The sequence below is a fragment of the Triticum dicoccoides genome, chromosome 2A (genome assembly GCF_002162155.2).
Source record: "Triticum dicoccoides isolate Atlit2015 ecotype Zavitan chromosome 2A, WEW_v2.0, whole genome shotgun sequence".
Classification (NCBI taxonomy): domain Eukaryota; kingdom Viridiplantae; phylum Streptophyta; class Magnoliopsida; order Poales; family Poaceae; genus Triticum; species Triticum dicoccoides.
The window spans coordinates 293,677,639-293,695,624 of record NC_041382.1 but is presented as its reverse complement, the minus strand read 5'-3'; positions in this window follow the sequence as shown (position 1 = coordinate 293,695,624).

The following is a 17,986-nucleotide window of genomic DNA, read 5'->3' as shown; positions in this document are numbered from 1 at the left end:
TGTGCGTCTAGGATCGATGGTAACAGAAGACGGGGGACACGATGTTTACCCAGGTTCGGGCCCTCTCTATGGAGGTAATACCCTACGTCATGCTTGATTGATCTTGATGAATATGAGTGTTACAAGAGTTGATCTACCACGAGATCGTAATGGCTAAACCCAAAAAGGCTAGCATGTTTGACTATGGTAATGAGTATGTCTCCTTTCCGGACTAACCCCTCAGGTTTATATAGACACCGGGGGGGATCTAGGGTTTACATAAAGTCAGTTACATAAGAAGGAATCTTCATAATTGGTCGCCAAGCTTGCCTTCCACTCCAAGGAGAGTCCAATACGGACACATGTACACTCTTTGGCCTTCATGTCTTCACAGCCCATCAGTCCGGCCCATGGATAACAGGCCGGACGCCCAAGGACCCCTTAATCCAGGACTCGCTCAGTAGCTCCTGAACCTGACTTCAATGATGAGGAGTCCGGCTCGCAGATTGTCTTCGGCATTGCAAGGCGGGTTCCCCCTTTCAACTCCGAGTTGATCTTCAAATGTGATGATTGTATCTGGACTTGTGTACACAACCACAGAGGGCATAATATTTCATGGGTTCGACCCACCGACCACCTTTTGGTAATATGACACCACTCCTGCGTAGCCACTACTTGCGAACCGTTTTAGCCGGCCCGTCGCCCCACGTCCCAGGACGTGGCCTTATTGGCACGTCTTATCCAAGCGGCGATCGTGCCTCCCTTTTTTAAGGGATTCCTATTGACCCAGACGTGGGTAACCCAAACCTCGCTTGGGTAGAACTCCTTGGAAACAAGCAAGTTTTTGAGGCCCAAGAGGAGACGTTTGATATTTGCGGCCCTTATATAGGGGTACAGACCCGTCTTTTTCTTTCACGCTTCTCTCTTCCTCAACCCCTGCTACCCCGAGTTCCAACACCCGGGTTTTGGTCGCCACCAGACCCAATCATGTAGGGATCTAGCCATCAAGGCCGGTGGGTAGCTTCTTCTGTTATGGAGGAAGACATTGTTAAGCTTCGGGCGGCGAAGTACCTGACCGCTGAAATCTATCATTGGCTTCCTGCCGAGGGGAAGGTTATCCCCACCCCCAGATCCGGTGAGAGGGTCGTGTTCGTGTCCCACTTCCTCCGTGGGTTGGGGTTTGCACTTAACCCCTTTGTCCGAGGGCTCATGTTCTATTACGGGCTAGACTTCCACGATTTGGCCCCGGACACCATTCTTCTTGTCTCGACATTTATCGTCACGTGCAATGCCGTCCTTCGAACTCCTCCGCACTTCGGCTTGTGGCTCAAGACCTTTGATGTGAAGTGGCAAGTGGTAGAGGGGGAGCAGGCCGAGTGCGGTGGCACCACAGTGAGCAAGCTTGCTAGCGCTGTTTGGCTGAAAGGATCCTTAGCCAAATCTTCTGATATGTGGCAGCAGGGGTGGTTCTATATCACCAAGCCCTGCAGCTCCAAGTGGGCAACCATGCCCGCATTCCGATCCAGCCCCCCAACTCAGCTTGCATCGTGGATTAACAAGGGGCTAGATTGGGGATCAACGAATGACGTGCGAACTCTGCAAAGCCGCATCCGAAGCCTCATTGAGAGGGACATCGACATAGCCAACGTCGTTCATGTAATGCTAGTTCGTCGGACCCTACCATGCCAGCAACGGCCCCACTGCCTATGGGAGTTCAATCCAGAAGGGCCGCGGACTCTTCAGCACTTCTTTGGCACAACACACGAAGGAATGTGGAGATTATTCTTCGGGAAATGAAGGCAATGGCCGGACACCACCGAAGATGTCGGCCTAGACTATAACCATCCGGACATCCTGGTAAGTACCTGTTTACCGAATACCTCATAATCAGATACCCAGTGGTAAGATACCAACAATATCATCCTTTTTCAGGGCTGGATAAAGAAGGTGGATTTGATTAGGTGTCCGGCTCCCCTTCCCGAAGACTTAGCTACTCCTATGTTAACAAGGATGCTGGCCTCGGTGCCATACCAGGCACCAGCAGGGGAGGGCGAAAAGATCCAACATGACCTTGGTTCTGGAAATAAGTCGGACACTGAGTACGGAGAAATCAACCTTTCCTCGCCCAAAGATGGAGGCGGAAAAGGACCTAGTATCCCTTCTCCAAACAGGAGGAAAAGGGCCGCCTCTGAAGATGGGGAGGGGCGGTCTCCCAAGAAGGGCAAGATGCCACCGTCGACCGGCTTGGTTTTGGAAAGTGATGCCGTTGAGCATCTTCAACAAAGGGTCAAGCCCTTGGCCAAAATGTAAGAGAATCCGGAGTAACTTTGATAGCGTCCCACTCCATTATTGTTACCGAAGATACACGCAACGCATTTATGTATTTTTACAGGTCGGCACATGATTTTTTGGGGTGATCCTATTCTTCGGGGAGTCTCCTCCCAGAGATGATGGAGAGCAAGATGAGTCCTCCGACCTCCTCTCCCAATAAGGCGAATGATTTAGAAGTGTCATCGCGGAGGGTCCCTTTGGACCAGGGGACAGAACAGGCTGTACCCAAAGGTGGATCTCCGACCATTCGGGATTTCGGGGCGGATGATAACCAAGGCCCCGCACTGTCTGGTTCACAGTCGACAGCGATTTTGAAGACGGGTGAGCCGATTCCTTCAAAGGATGTTTGTGCTATTGGGACAGCTTCGGGGAACCCGGAGACTCCGGATATATTGCGGGACATGTTGTGGAAAGCATCTGTCTCAGGGGAACATCGTACCTTGATGGGTACAGTGATTGAGAAAATTTTGTCCACGAGGAGAAGATTAAATGAAGCCTTCATGAGCCTATTAAAGCGCTTTGAGGTTTATAACCTAGTGTTTTCGGCTATGTTTTATTTGCAAAGATGCGCCTGTGTATAGGTAGTAGCCCCTGAAACTCGGGTTGGCTTCCGCTGGGAAGCACAACGGAGGATCGAAAAGGATCGTTTGAGGACTAACGTGATCAACTTTGAACACATGCTTCTTCTCCCTTGGCCACTTCCCGGACTATGGAAATTGCCGATTTGCAGTGGAAGCTTGATGTGCCAGGGGATGATCTTGCTTTAATCAGTATGCGTCTTGACGAGTCTTAAGGTATGTATTCGGGGCAACCCTCATACATTTTTGTGGTATAAGCATGATGCTGAGATTTGGCTGCAGATGGTGCTGCCGCCATAGAAGTTCTTCGAGCGGAGCTGGCCCGGGCCAAGGAGCAGGCCCGGTGTAGCAATGCTGCTGCCGAAAAGGCATCGGCTGAATTAAAAGCCGAACGAGCTGCACGACGCCAAGATGAGGAGAAGATATCCACGATGATGCTCGAGCTGGAGAATGCTACCGGTCACTGTGAATTTCTGGAGAAGGAGAGTGAAGCCTTAACGGCTGATCTGGAGAAGGCCTTACAAGAGGCGAGAGGAGTGCGGTCGGAATGCAGAGCAGCCCGTGAGGAGGTTCGACAGGCGACGGAGATTGCGGCTGGAAAGCCCTTTCTGCTGCAAACTAGGTTCGGTGACCCAAACTATGCCCAGCGTAACCAAGTATGGAGTTCTCCGGATGAGTTCTTGGAATTGCCGAAGAGTTCTGCCGATGTGGCGCAGTATTACCAAGCGTGGGATGGATATGCAACGGAGAAGCTTTTTTGGTCGCAGTTTGGCGCATCAAAGTGCCCTCTATTGCTCAATGAACAGATGTCCCAATGGGCCAAACTTCATAGGATATTCGACGCTTCCATGAAGGATGTCGTAATCCGGTTGTGGCCAACTGAGCCTATTCCAAATAGCTATTTCGGTTTGGTGCAAAGGCTTGCTGACGCGGTGCCACATATCGACGTTGTAAAGCGGTCATCGTGCATTGAGGGTACACAGATGGCTTTTTCCCGAGTCAAGACGTTCTGGGGGAAGATGAAGGCCATTGATGTTGCAACGAAGGGTCCACCCAAAGGCAAGGACCGTCCGGAACTGGAGCATTATTTTGAAGATGTCCTAGAGGCTGCCCGCTTTATAGAGGGTCAGTGCTTAAAAGACATAATGTTCGAGTGAGGTGTATGAAAATTGTAAAAGACAATTTTATAGTTAATATATTTATGTTTTGCTTGAAAGCTTGAATTCCTCCTGTGCGGCCGTTTTGATATAATCTGAAAGTTTTCCAGTCGTCGGCTTCAGCCCCCTCGTAGGAAGTACGGGGGTGTTTGGAAAAGCATTTAATCACCCTTTATCCAATGTCTTGGTCCATGAAGGAGGTGATAATGCGGGGAACCAGACAATCGGACTATAAGGCGTTAACACTTTCACTTAGCCATAGGAGTTTTATGGTGGGGCTACGACATAGCCCCTGATATGTGTGCGGCGTATGGTGCCTTACATATTTGATCTGAAAAACATCACTCGTGTGACAGGAGGATCGCTAAAGATTCCAATAGGTCGTCAAGTGGTTGACCAGCTCACGCCGCATCATGACAGTCAGTTTTTGGCTTTCTCTACTGAGGTGCTCATCCAGTTTAGACCAGGGCACAATCGTAGTAGTTCTCCCTTTACTACCCTAGCCAATAGAGCGGAACTTAGGGTAGCAAGCACAGGAGCCGGGCAACCCAACTATTGACCCAAGACAATGATTTGGAGCTGATGCATATAAGGCCAAACTTGCGATGCCGAAGTATGCTATAGAGTTGTTCAGACTTTCGCTGGCAACTCATTTGTTCCCACACTGAGCCCCTGGCAGGTTATGCCAAGGTATTTATGTGAAATAACTGTGGGAGCCATATTTGTCGGGAAAACAATACAGATGATTAGTTCGGATATTGTCTACTGGTAACTGAGCGATATGCCAATGATTACTTATGATTCATATATATATATATACTATTCATCACCCGGGATGCAGAATAAGTTATTCTTCACCCGAGGTAATCTTACGATCATTTCATAATTAAATTACGTTTCGAACTCAAATAGTTACATTCATATTGATTCACTACGTAAAATTTGACATAAGAAAATAAAAATATAGGTCATAAGACAAGAAAATTTGCAGTTTATGTGTATTTTAGACTATGTTTTTACGTTTGTAATTTTACATAACATAAAATATTTTTTACGGCGATTATATATTTTTCTTACGGTCCCTTTTTGCATCGGAAATAAGACAAAACTTACGGAACATAAAATTGTGGTGCATTCATGGTAAAATAGAGGGGGGTGAAGAATAACTATTCCTCACCCAGGGTGACGAATAGCGCGACCTTATATATATGACATGCTCGGGGTTGGAGGCGGAGGAACAGGCATAATACAGGCTCGAGAAATAGAGAGTGCGGTCTACAAAAAGTTATTTTGCACCTCCTGTCGCACATCTGTACCGCCAGTCCTCGATGGGGGGAATCCTTGATGGAAATAGCCCCTTAGGTGAGTGTGCGGATACGGACTCCGATAGAGCCAGTTTTCCGATGTTTATGATGTTCGTCACCTATTTTTAAGGAAGAAATAAAAAGAAAATAAATAATAAAAAAGTTACTGGAGTGCTTGCAGGCTTATCCGTATTGTGCTTCCGCCAATGCCCATGGTATCTTGAGTGCGTAATGATGTATGTGCGGTACAAACTTTGTAGGTGTACGGAGCGGGCGGCGGAAGCCGGGTTGCTATTTCCGTTCTAGGAGTAGTTGATCCTTAGGTCGAGACTGCTTCTGAATCCTGGTGTTTCATTGGTGAAACTTTTCGTCATCCCTGTCGCTTGGCAGCCTCCTCCCCCTGTGTTCGGCGTTGAGCTTGCCGGCCTGTTTAAATACCCAACAGTTTTTATTGGTATGATTAGCTGGTTTATCAGGGCAGCCATGAATCTGGAATGGTCGATCCAATATCCTGTCTAGGTTGGATGGTTCGTCTCGATTCGCCTTGAATGGCTTCTTCCGCTGACCGGGGTTGGGGTTGCTGAATCTGGCGTTGACTGCCGTGTCGCCTAATCTTTCATTGTCATTGCGACTGTTGTTTTTTGCTTCGTCGTGGCTTGCCGTTGCCGTCTCGGATTTCGGAGGTGCCCTGGTTGCTGGCGCTGTTGCTTCTATGAGCGAGCCAACTGTCTTCTCCCGCGCAAAAGCGGGTCTCAGAGCAGTGAGGGATGTCATGGATTTAGGACCTTCTTGGCTGAGGTGGCGTGCAAGCCATTCGTCTCGGACGCTGTGTGTGAAAGCCGCAAGGGCTTCCGCGTCCGGGCAGTCGACGATTTGGTTCTTTTTGACTAAGAACCGAGTCCAGAGCTCCCTGGCTGATTCTCCGGGCTGTTGGACAATGTGACTTAGGTCATCGGCATCCGGTGGTCGGACATGTGTTCCTCGGAAGTTATCGAGGAAGGCCTCTTCCAAGTCCTCCCAGCTGCCTATGGAGTTTTCAGGCAGGCTGTTTAACCAGTACCGAGCTGGACCTTTTAGTTTCAGTGGGAGGTATTTTATGGCGTGGAGGTCGTCCCCACGGGCCATGTGGATGTGGAGGATGAAACCTTCTATCCATACCACGGGATCAGTTGTCCTGTCGTATGATTCAATATTGACGGGTTTGAATCCTTCACGGAATTCATGATCCATAGAAGCGGGTGTGCGGCGCTTCTATGTTGGGCCACACTACGACGTAACTCCGAAGGAGTCCCTTTGCGATTTTCGGATCGGGCGTGGGGAGGTTTGATAGGTCCAAATAGGTAGCTGTCGGTGTCAAAACCGGCGGATCTCGGGTAGGGGGTCCCGAACTGTGCGTCTAGGCCGGATGGTAACAGGAGACAAGGGACACGAAGTTTTACCCAGGTTCGGGCCCTCTTGATGGAGGTAAAACCCTACGTCCTGCTTGATTGATATTGAGGATATGGGTGTTACAAGAGTAGATCTACCACGAGATCAGAGAGGCTAAACCCTAGAAGCTAGCCTACGGTATGATTGTATGTTGTGATTGTTGTCCTACGGACTAAAACCCTTCGGTTTATATAGACACCGGAGAGGGTTAGGGTTACACAAGGTCGGTTACAAAGGAGGAGATATCCATATACGTATTGCCTAGCTTGCCTTCCACGCCAAGTAGAGTCCCATCCGGACACGAGACGAAGTCTTCAATCTTGTATCTTCATAGTCCAACAGTCCGGCCAATGGAGATAGTCCGGTTGTCCGGAGACCCCCTAATCTAGGACTCCCACAGTAGCCCCTGAACCAGGCTTCAATGATGATGAGTCCGGCGCGCAGTTGTCTTTGGCATTGCAAGGCGGGTTCCTTCTCCGAATACATCACGGAAGAATTTGAATACGAGGATAGTGTCCGACCCTACAAAATAAGTTCCACATTCCACCGTAGAGAGAATAATGTTTTCGCAGATCCAGTTTGCTAGCTTGTTTCGGAAGCATGACATTACGTCATGGCCCGATGATTATTCGAACCGTTTCTCTTAACCAGCCCCGCACATAACGTGAGGCAGTTTTTCGACATGTCTTGTCAAAGCAGAGATCGTGTCCCCTTATTACGGGATTCTCATCAATACGGGTGTGGGTAACCCAACCACACCATCAATTGGGGCTCTTGGGGGATAAGCGAGTTTTACCAGGCAAGTGGGGATGCTTAATTTTGTCCTCCCATATAAAGGGATAAGGATTCAACTTTCTATCCACGCCTTCTTCCTCCTCTGCTCATCCGCTCCCGCACACTCGAGCCCTAGCGCCCAAGCTCTCACTGCCATCTCAACCTTCTCCAACCATGTCCGGAGCGGGAGGCAAGTGGATGGTCTCCTCTGTCACGGAGGGAGACGTCAAGAAACTGAGGAGAGCCGGATACCTGCACGACGACATCGCGCACCGGCTCCCAGATGAGGGACAACTCATCCCCACCCCAAGCCCCATGGGTGGTATTCCTCACCCATTTCCTCCGTGGACTGGGATTCCCTCTCCATCCCTTCGTCCGAGGGCTCATGTTTTATTACGGCCTGGATTTCCACGATCTGGCTCCAAACATCATCCTCAACATCTCGGCGTTTATCGTCGTGTGCGAGGCATTCCTCCGCATCAAGCCCCACTTCAGCTTATGGCTGAAGACCTTCAGTGTCAAGCCGAAGGTAGTGAGCGGCCGCCACGCAGAGTGCGGAGGCGCCATGGTGGGCAAGATGCCCAACATCACATGGCTCGAGGGCACCTTCGTGGATACCATAAAGGGGTGGCAATCGGGGTGGTTCTATATCACCGAGCCGCGTGACCCCGCATGGGTAGCGGCCCCCAAGTTCCGATGTGGCATCCCCATGTGGCTCACCTCCTGGAAAGAGAAGGGCCTGTCCTGGGGTAATTCAAAAGAGCTGTCCGGACTCCAGTCATGTATTCAGAACATGGTGGACAAGAAGCTCAAGCTTGTCAACATAGTCTAGGTTATGCTCGTCCGCCGGATACTCCCGTGCCAACAACGGGAGTTTACCTTGTGGGAGTTCAATCCGGGGCAGCACCGAACTCTGAACAGGATCTTCGATACGACTCATGAAGATGCCTGGAGGGTGCTGTTAAAGAGCGCCGAGGTCCCTCCCCCCATTACTGAGGATCGCGGATTCAGCGCGAAGCGCCATGCCAGTGCGGTAAGTTGTTTTACCTTTCACAGGATACTTATTTTTATATAGATTGACTCTATGCGGGATGGCAGAAGATGGCCGGACAGATCGAATGTCCGGCTCCCTTGCCCGAAGGCCTCGCAGACGCTCTTCTGACGATGATGCTGACTCCGGCCCCTTATAAGGTGCCGGAGAAGACCAAGAAGGCCAAGGGAGCTCGAAAGAGTTCCCGACGACAGGTGTCGTCGGACTCACCGTCTGATGACTCTGCGGCACACACTTCCCCCGAAGACAAGGAAGAGGAAGAAGAGGCTCCCCCACCATCTGGGGGAGGCAAGAAAAGGAAGGCCGCCCCAACTGGGGAGGCCGGAGGGTCCAAGAAGGGAAGGACTCTCCTTCCGGACAGCTCCACCGCCGCCGATGAAAGTGGAGACGAGTGGTTGCCCAGGGCGAAGCCCCAGGGGAGATCGTAAGTATTCGGATACCAAAGTAACTCACAGGATTCCTTTGTCGCATTGCTTTTCCTAACGCCGAACTCAATTGTGCAGGCTGCCGCGAGCCAATATCGAGGTATCCTCGGACGGCTCCCTGGGCTCGTCGGACATGGATAGCGATCCAGTCCCGACCGCCACCTCCCCTCATCCAGCCGACAACGCCGAGGTGCTGTCCCAAGAGGCACCGGATCGAGGGGGGACAGTCCCGGAGGCGCCTCGAGGCGACCTTCCGGACTCCGGGATCCGAGGGGACAGGGTCCCCGAGAGCTCCGAGTTCGGCCCTCAGCCGAACACCGCGCCAGACCCTCCAACGGTTCCGAGCTCGGGCGGGCGGTCCCCTTCTAAGGGGGGCGAGACGCCTATGCCGGTGACCTCTGTCCATCCAGAGGCGCCGGACACTATGTTGGAAGCACTTCACAGCGCTCCCATCAAGGAGGAGCACCGCACTATCATGAGTGCGGTGATCCATAAGGTTCAGTCCGCCAAGAGCAGATTGACAGAAGCCTGTACTAGCCTTCTAACAGGCTTCGAGGTAAGTGTTTTAAAATGTAGTAGAAATATTACCACATAGACAATAGCCCCTGATGCTTTGTTCGGTGTTCACAAAGAAAAGTCGAACAGAGGATCAAATAATATCGCAGGAGTCTAATATAAGTATGCCAATATGCATATGCAAGCTTCGCTACTGGCGTCCGCCGCACTAACTGCGGAGGTCACCGTACTGAAGGAGGCCCTCGAGGGGTCCCAGAAAGAGCTCGGCCTTGCTAAGAGTCAGGTCGAGGAGAACAAGGGTAAGTAATACCCCGTCTATAGATGAGAAAAAAGATGTGATTGCTAAATGACAGGATCATTGTATGTTTGCCAGGGGCCACGACCGAGGTGGCGACCCTGAAGCAAGCGCTGTCCCATGTCGAAGAGAAGGCGGCACAAGAGCGCACCGAGCGAGAGAGGCACAAGGCTCGGGTGGGCGAGGTGCAGTAAGAGCTCCAGGCTCTCATGACGAAGCACGAGGCGTTGGAGCTTGACTTGAAGACGCGAGAGTCTGAGCTTGCCGTGGCCCGTGAGAGCGCGAAGAGTGCGAAGGCCGAGGCCCAGAAGGCCCTTCAGGAGATCAACGCGATAAGAAGATAGCGTCGGGTAAGGCTTTCTATATGCAAAGCAAGCGTGTACATGTAAATTATTGATTACTTACCCGGATCCGGAGCTCTTCAGGAGCATTCGCAGATTTGCCCCGCAGTGTGTCCTATGCCGCACAATTTTACCAGGCCGAGGACGGTAGTTCGCCGGAGAAGCTGTTCTAGTCTCAGTATGCTGAGGCCGAACATCCGGTGTCGTTGAGCGACCAGCTGAAGTAGATGGCCGAGCTACATAAGGCGGCCGATCAGGCCATGAAGGGCTTCATAGTCCGGTTGTGGCATGGCGATACCCTTTCGAACAGTTTCTTTGGCCTGGTGAGGCGGCTTGTGGATGCCTGCCCATGGCTAGAGGTCATCAAGCGATCCCTCTGCATTGAAGGTGCACGCCGGGCCTTCGCCCGTGTGAAAACGCAGTGGGTCAAGCTAGAGGCCGTGAAGCTGATCAAGGAGGGGCCGTCGGAGGGCAAGGAGCACCGCCACCCCGAGATGTACTACGAGGCTGTCCTGCCGGGCACCCGTCTTATCGCGGATGAGTGTTCGCAAAATGTAATATTTGAATGAGACTTGCTCGTTTTGTCCTGTATGTATGAAAACTTGTGTCGTATTCTCTATGCAACACTTGTGTGAATTTAAAATATTACCTTCTGTTTGGCTGTTTATCCAATCTGAGAGATGGCTAGTCCCCGGCTTCTGCCCCCATGCCACGAGTGCTGGGGTGTTCGGGATAAACCTGAGCACTCTTGTTCCCATGTTTGGGTCCTTTGAGGGAGGTGCTCAGCACGACAAACAAGGCAACCGGACTAATAATGCTTTATCACTCTCACTTAGCCATAGAATTCTATAATTTTAAATTTTGGCAAAGCCCCTAGTATTCGAAGGGCCGAATTCGGGGCGCGATACACGCCTGTAAGCCGAACGGAGCCGGCCCCTTGCCCTAAGCGGAATAAGTCTTTAGGGACTCGAAAAACCTCGCCGAACAACGACCAGTCTCTCGCCTTATCATGACAGTCAGTTTTAGCTTTCTCTACTAAGGTGCTCGGCCCAGCAGAACCGGGGTACAATTGCAGTAGTTCTCCTAGTGCTACCTTAGCCGATAGAGCGGAACGTAAGGTACCAAAACATAGGAGCCGTGAAAACCCAACATTTGACCAAAGACATGATTCAGAGCTGATGCATATAATGCTATAAGTTCGGGGTGCCGCACTTGTGAAAGTGTTCGGACTTTGTACACCATATTGTGGGTACGTAAGCCCCTGGTGTATTTTCCGTACCAGAGTGTACGTTTGCTAGGCGTTATTAATGAACACATAGATATGTATATATATAACAAAATGCGATAATAGTCGTAATGTCATGCATTGTATATTAAAAAATTGCATTAAAGCAGAGTGATACAGATAGTGTAATAAGCAAAAGAGTAGGACTATTTCCCTTCCAAGGGCGAGCTGAGGAATTATATGAAATATGTAATCCACCTGGGAATTCGGTAGTTGTCGGCCTCCTTGGTTGATGTATCATGTGTTCGGCAATAGAGCTGCCGGACAGTTTTTCCAGAGATTGAAGTCCTGAAAGAAAAAGAAAAATAACCAAACGGGAAGCCCCTGGTGCGGTTTAAGCCGTGTTTTCGGGCGTGCCGCAGTTGTGCCCCCCCTCCCCACCTGTGCCCATGGTATTTTTAATGCATAATTATGTACGCGCGGCACGAACAACACCGTTGGGCTAGGATTGGGGTGGCCTCCGTATTGCTACGTGAGCTCAGATCACGCCAGGTGGTCTGTTTGCCGATTGCCCCGAGCGCACTTGAACGTGTCCAGGCTTTGAAACGCCGAACTGGTAGAGTGCCTTGAGAGGCTGCTTTGCACTTCTGCTGCAAGGGCCGTGGTGTGCTCCTTTGTTCGGAGAGAGCGCTCTGTGTTTCCATTGACTGTAGTAACTCCGCGAGGTCCTGGCATCTTGAGCTTGAGTTGTGCATAATGTGGTACCACATTGAATCTAGCAAATGCAGTTCGTCCGAGCAGCGCGTTATAACCACTGCGGAACGGGACTATATCCAAGATTAACTCTTCGCTTCGGAAGTTATCCGGGGATCTGAAGACCACTTCCAGTGTAATTGAGCCTATGCAGTGGGCCTCTACGCCTGGAATGATGCCCTTAAAGGTCATCTTTGTGGGTTTGATCCTTGAGGGGACTATACCCATTTTGTGCACTGTATCCTGATAAAGCAGGTTCAGGCTGATGCCGCCGTCCATAAGGACTCGAGTGAGGTGAAATCTGTCGATGATTGGGTCTAGGACCAGTGCGGCGAATCCGCCATGACGGATACTAGTGGGGTGGTTCCTGTGATCGAAGGTGATCGGACAGGAGGACCAAGGGTTGAACTTTGTGACGACTGGCTCCGACGCATATACGTCCCTGAGCGCACGCTTCCGCTCCCTCTTGGGGATGTGGGTTGTGTATATCATGTTCACCGTCCGCACTTGCGGGGGAAACCTCTTATGTCCTCCAGTGTGCGGCTGCCGGGGTTCTTCCTCGTCATCGCTATGCGGCCCCTTGTCCTTGTTTTCGGCAATTAACTTGTCGGCCTGCTTGAACACCCAACAATCCCTGTTGGTGTGATTGGCTAGCTTTGTCCGGGGTGCCGTGTATTTTACATGAGCGATCGAGTATACGGTCCAAGCTGGACGGACCCGACGTACTTTGTTTGAATGGCTTTTTCCACTGACCGGGTTTAGAGCCTTTGAATTCGGCATTGACTATCTATCCTCAGTACTTTCGCCATTAATGCAGCGCTTATGCTTGTTGCGACGTGACCTGCTATTGCCATCCTTGGTATCTGAGGTACCATGGTTCTTTGATATGTTATTACTGCGGGCCAACCAGCTGTCTTCTCCCGCACAAAAGCGGGTCATGAGCGTCGTGACGGCTGCCATAGATTTCGGCTTTTCCTGACCAAGGTGCCGGGCTAGCCACTCGTCTCGGATGTTGTGCTTGAAAGCCGCTAAGGCCTCCGCATCCGGACAGTCGACGATTTGATTTTTCTTTGTAAGGAACCGAGTCTAGAATTTCCTGGCCGACTCTTCTAGCTGCTGAATTATGTGGCTCAAGTCATCGGCGTCTGGTGGTTGCACATAAGTGCCCTAAAAATTCTCGAGGAATGCGGCCTCCAAATCTTCCCAATAGCTAACGGAGTCCGTTGGCAGGCTATTAAGCCAATGCCGCGCTGGTCCTTTGAGTTTTAGTGGGAGGTACTTGATGGCATGTAAGTCATCACTGCGGGCCATGTGGATGTGGAGGAAGAAGTCCTCAATCCATACCGCGGGGTCTGTAGTGACGTCGTATGATTCAATGTTTACAGGTTTGAAACCCTCTGGCAATTGATGTTCCATTACTTCGTCTGTGAATCATAAGGGGTGTGTGTGGCACCTCTGTATTGGGCTATATCGCGACACAACTCGAATTGGTCCTGCCCGCTGTGTTCAGCCTGGCCGGATTTGCTTTTACTGTATCTGGTGTGACGTTTATCGTCTCGTAGAGTGGTGTGCCCTCGTGATCCGTAGATCGATCTTGAATGCTTTGCTTTGTCCTCCAATATGTCTCGCAGGTCTGGCGTATCTCCCCATGCCTTTTTATTTGAATGGCGTTGGGGTGGAGGCTGAGTTTTTAGCTGGAATGCCTCTCTATCGTGGCCACGAGGTGGCTGATCAGCCGTTTCATACACTTCTTCCTCCAGCCGGGGAAGTAACCTGCGCCTTGGATAACTCTTGGAGGGACGCTCGAGTTTATATTGCCCGGCCGCGAGGACTTCAGTCCATTTGTCAGCTAGCAGATCTTGATCAGCTTGAAGCTGCTGTTGCTTTTTCTTCAGGCTATTTGTCGTGGCCATAAGCCTACGCTTGAAGCGCTCTTGTTCGACGGGATTCGCTAGTATGGCGAATTCATCATCGCCGAGGCTTGCCTCGCCTTCGGAGGGGGGCATGTAATTGTCATCCTCCTCCTCTCCGCCAGCTGCTCTCTCAAGAGAGCAGGCTCCTTCATCCTCCTACTCTAAATCCTGTTGGAGGGGATTGTTGTTGTCTTCGGCGCTATCCGGAGTGTTATTATCTCCTATTCCGGTATCACCACTTTTGCTTTGGCGGGACTTAGAGCGGCGCCGCTGACGTTGGTGCGTGGGTTGCTTCTTGGAGGGGTCATCCTCCGTTATCTCATCGCCATTGCCTTCATTGGGTGTATCCACCATGTATATGTCATACGACGAGGAGGCTGTCTTGTGCCCTGTAGGTGCTGGTTCATGTTCATCTCCTACATCGTCGTCCATACCGTCGATGTCTTCGGAGTCGAAGTCGAGCATGTCGATTAAATCATCGACAGTGGCTACAAAGTGGGTGGTGGGTGGGCGTCGAATTTCTTCGTCGTCCGCATCCCAATCCTATTGGCCATAATCCGGCCAGGGCTCTCCTGACAAAGAGAGAGACCTTAGTGAATTTAGAATGTCGCTGAAGGGCGAGTGCTGAAAGATATCCGCAGCGGTGAATTCCATGATCGGCGCCCACTCGGATTCGATTGGCAGGGGCGCGCATGGTTCGGGGTCCGGAAGAGAGTCCGGCACCTTGGAGTCACGGGCTGTGCAGAGAATTATACTGGTGTTTGGCTCGATCGCCATCGAGACTGCAGCCCCTGAGGCGGTGTCTAGCCACTCATCCTAGATTGGCGCAGTTGGCTCCGAGCTAAGGGTCGAAGCTGATGCGGGCGCGGCCTCTGGAGTACCGTCCGGTGGCAGAGCTAGGTCATACCCATCGCGACAGTGCGGCGCGCCCGGCTGTGGCTCGAATCTGTCGAAGATCAAATCCCCACAGATATTGGCCATGTAATTCAAACTTCCAAATCTGACCTGATGGCCAGGGGTGTAGCTTTCAATCTGCTCCAGATGGCCAAGCGAATTAGCCCACAGTGCAAAGCCACCGAATACGAAGATCTATCCAGGGAGAAAAGTCTCAACCTAGACCGCATCTCTATCGATGATAGTAGGAGCCATCAAGCTTAACAGCGACGACACAGAGGAACTCTCAATGAAAGCACCAATGTCGGTGTCAAAACCGGCGGATCTCCGGTAGGGGGTCCCGAACTGTGCGTCTAGGCCGGATGGTAACAGGAGACAAGGGACACGAAGTTTCACCCAGGTTCGGGCCCTCTTGATGGAGGTAAAACCCTACGTCCTGCTTGATTGATATTGAGGATATGGGTGTTACAAGAGTAGATCCACCACGAGATCAGAGAGGCTAAACCCTAGAAGCTAGCCTATGGTATGATTATATGTTGTGATTGTTGTCCTACGGACTAAAACCCTTCGGTTTATATAGACACCGAAGAGGGTTAGGGTTACACAAGGTCGGTTACAAAGGAGGAGATATCCATATACGTATTGCCTAGCTTGCCTTCCACGCCAAGTAGAGTCCCATCCGGACACGAGACGAAGTCTTCAATCTTGTATCTTCATAGTCCAATAGTCCGGCCAATGGAGATAGTCCGGCTGTCCGGAGACCCCCTAATCCAGGACTCCCACTGTAGCCGTCGTTGCTTGTCGAAGCATGCTTTCATGATCCGTAGATCGGTCTTGCGTGTCCTGCACTATTGTCCAAGGCTCTCTGCAGGTCGTCTGGGTAATCGTGACCTGCGTTGTTCCTGCCTTTACGGTGAGGTGGGGCGGTCTGGTGTTCGGCTTGAGTTGCCTCTTTATCCGGACAGAGTTGCCGGCGACCTGCCGCATTGTGTGACGATGGTATGGGCTCCAACACCCCTTTATCGGACTGGTATATCAACCTGTGCTTTGGGTAGCCTTTGGCTAGGCTACTAAAGCCCTATTCTTCGGCGACCAAGACTTTGGTCCATCCGTCGTTGAGTAGGTAATTGGTCAGCTTGAAGCTGCTGCTGCCTCTTTTTCGGGCTCCTTGCCATAGCTATCAGCCTGCACTTGAAGCGCTCCTGTTCGAGGCGCTCTTCGGGTACAATGATGTCTTCGTCGCCGAGGCTTACGTCATCTTCGGTGAGCGGAAGGTAGTTGTCGTCTTCTGAACCATCGCTGGGCAGAGCCTGTTCGTCGGGGCTGGCTTGCCCGTTTTCCTATTCCTCTTGCTCGGATGTTGCTCCCACAGGGTCTTCATTGCTTTCAGCGCCGTCCAGAGTACTATTTTCTCCAGTGCCATTGTTGCTTCGGCATGACTTGGGGCGGCGTTTGGGGCGCCGGAACATAGACTGTGACTCGGGAGTTTTAACTAGATCTCCCTTGTCTTTGCCGCAAGGCTTTTTAAGTGTATCGATCATGTACATGTCATGTGAAGGGGTGGCCGTCTCGCGCCTGCTGACTTGCGGGTCTTGGCCTTGCTCCTTATCGGCATCGTCGTATATATCGTTGATGTCTGCGGAGCCAAGAGCGGGCATGTCGGTTAAGTCCTCGACAGTGGCTATGAAGTGGGTGGCGGGTGGGAAGCAAAATTTTCTCCGTCGTCAGCCCCTAGTTCAAGCCCGACATAGTTCGGCTGTAAGTCTCCCGTGAATGACAGGTTCTTTAAAGAGTTTAGCATATCGCCCAAAGGTGAGTGCTGAGAAACGTCCGCCGCGCTGAATTTGAAGATCGATAACTGATCTAGCTCGGTGTCCGCAAGTGTACATGGTCCTGAACTTATAGCCGGAGACGAGTCCGGAGTTCCATTGACACAAATATTGCAAAGTGCCGGGTCCGTGTGCGGCTCCAACGCCGCGGACTCTATGGCCTCGGATGGCACGATCTGCTTTGGTTCTAAGGCCGTTGCAGCGACAAGGACCATCTCCTGGATGTGATCTGATGACAGATTTAAGTCATGTTTATCAGGGCGAGGCGGAGCGATCACTGCGGTCTCAAATCCATGGATATCTGCGACGTAGTTTAGGCTTCCAAATCTGACCTGGTGGCCAGGGGCGTAGCTATCGATCTTCTCCCGATGGCCAAGCGAGTTCGCCCGCAGTACGAAGCTGCCGAACGCAAAAATCTGTCCGGGGAGGAAGGTTTCTCCTTGGACAGCGTCACTATAGACGATTGAAGGTGCCATCAAACCTTTTGTCGATGGCACAATGGAACTCTCAATGAAAGCACCAATGTCGGTGTCAAGACCGTCGGATCTTGGGTAGGGGGTCCCGAACTGTGCGTCTAGGATCGATGGTAACAGGAGATGGGGGACACGATGTTTACCCAGGTTCGGGCCCTCTCTATGGAGGTAATACCCTACGTCCTGCTTGATTGATCTTGATGAATATGAGTGTTACAAGAGTTGATCTACCACGAGATCATAATGGCTAAACCCTAAAAGCCTAGCTTGTTTGACTATGGTAATGAGCATGTCTCCTTTCCCGGCTAACCCCTCAGGTTTATATAGACACCGGGGGGGTCTAGGGTTTACATAGAGTTGGTTACATAAGAAGGAATCTTCATAATCGGTCGCCAAGCTTGCCTTCCACGCCAAGGAGAGTCCAATCGAGACACAGCTACAGTCTTCGGGCTTCATGTCTTCATAGCCCATCAGTCCGGCCCATGGATAACATGCCGGACGCTCGAGGACCCCTTAGTCCAGGACTCCCTCTCTTCGGTCAGTCGCTCCTCGAGCTCCATGGGAAGCGTAGTCGGGCTTTGGCTGCGACGCTCTGGACTCGGGGATGGGGATCTATGGGAAAGGCGGCGTTTGTCAGGCGGCATCTAAGAAACTCAGGGCGACCTGGGTATGGAGATCGGTGGGTAAGCTGCACGGGCAAACCGATAGATGTTGACAATG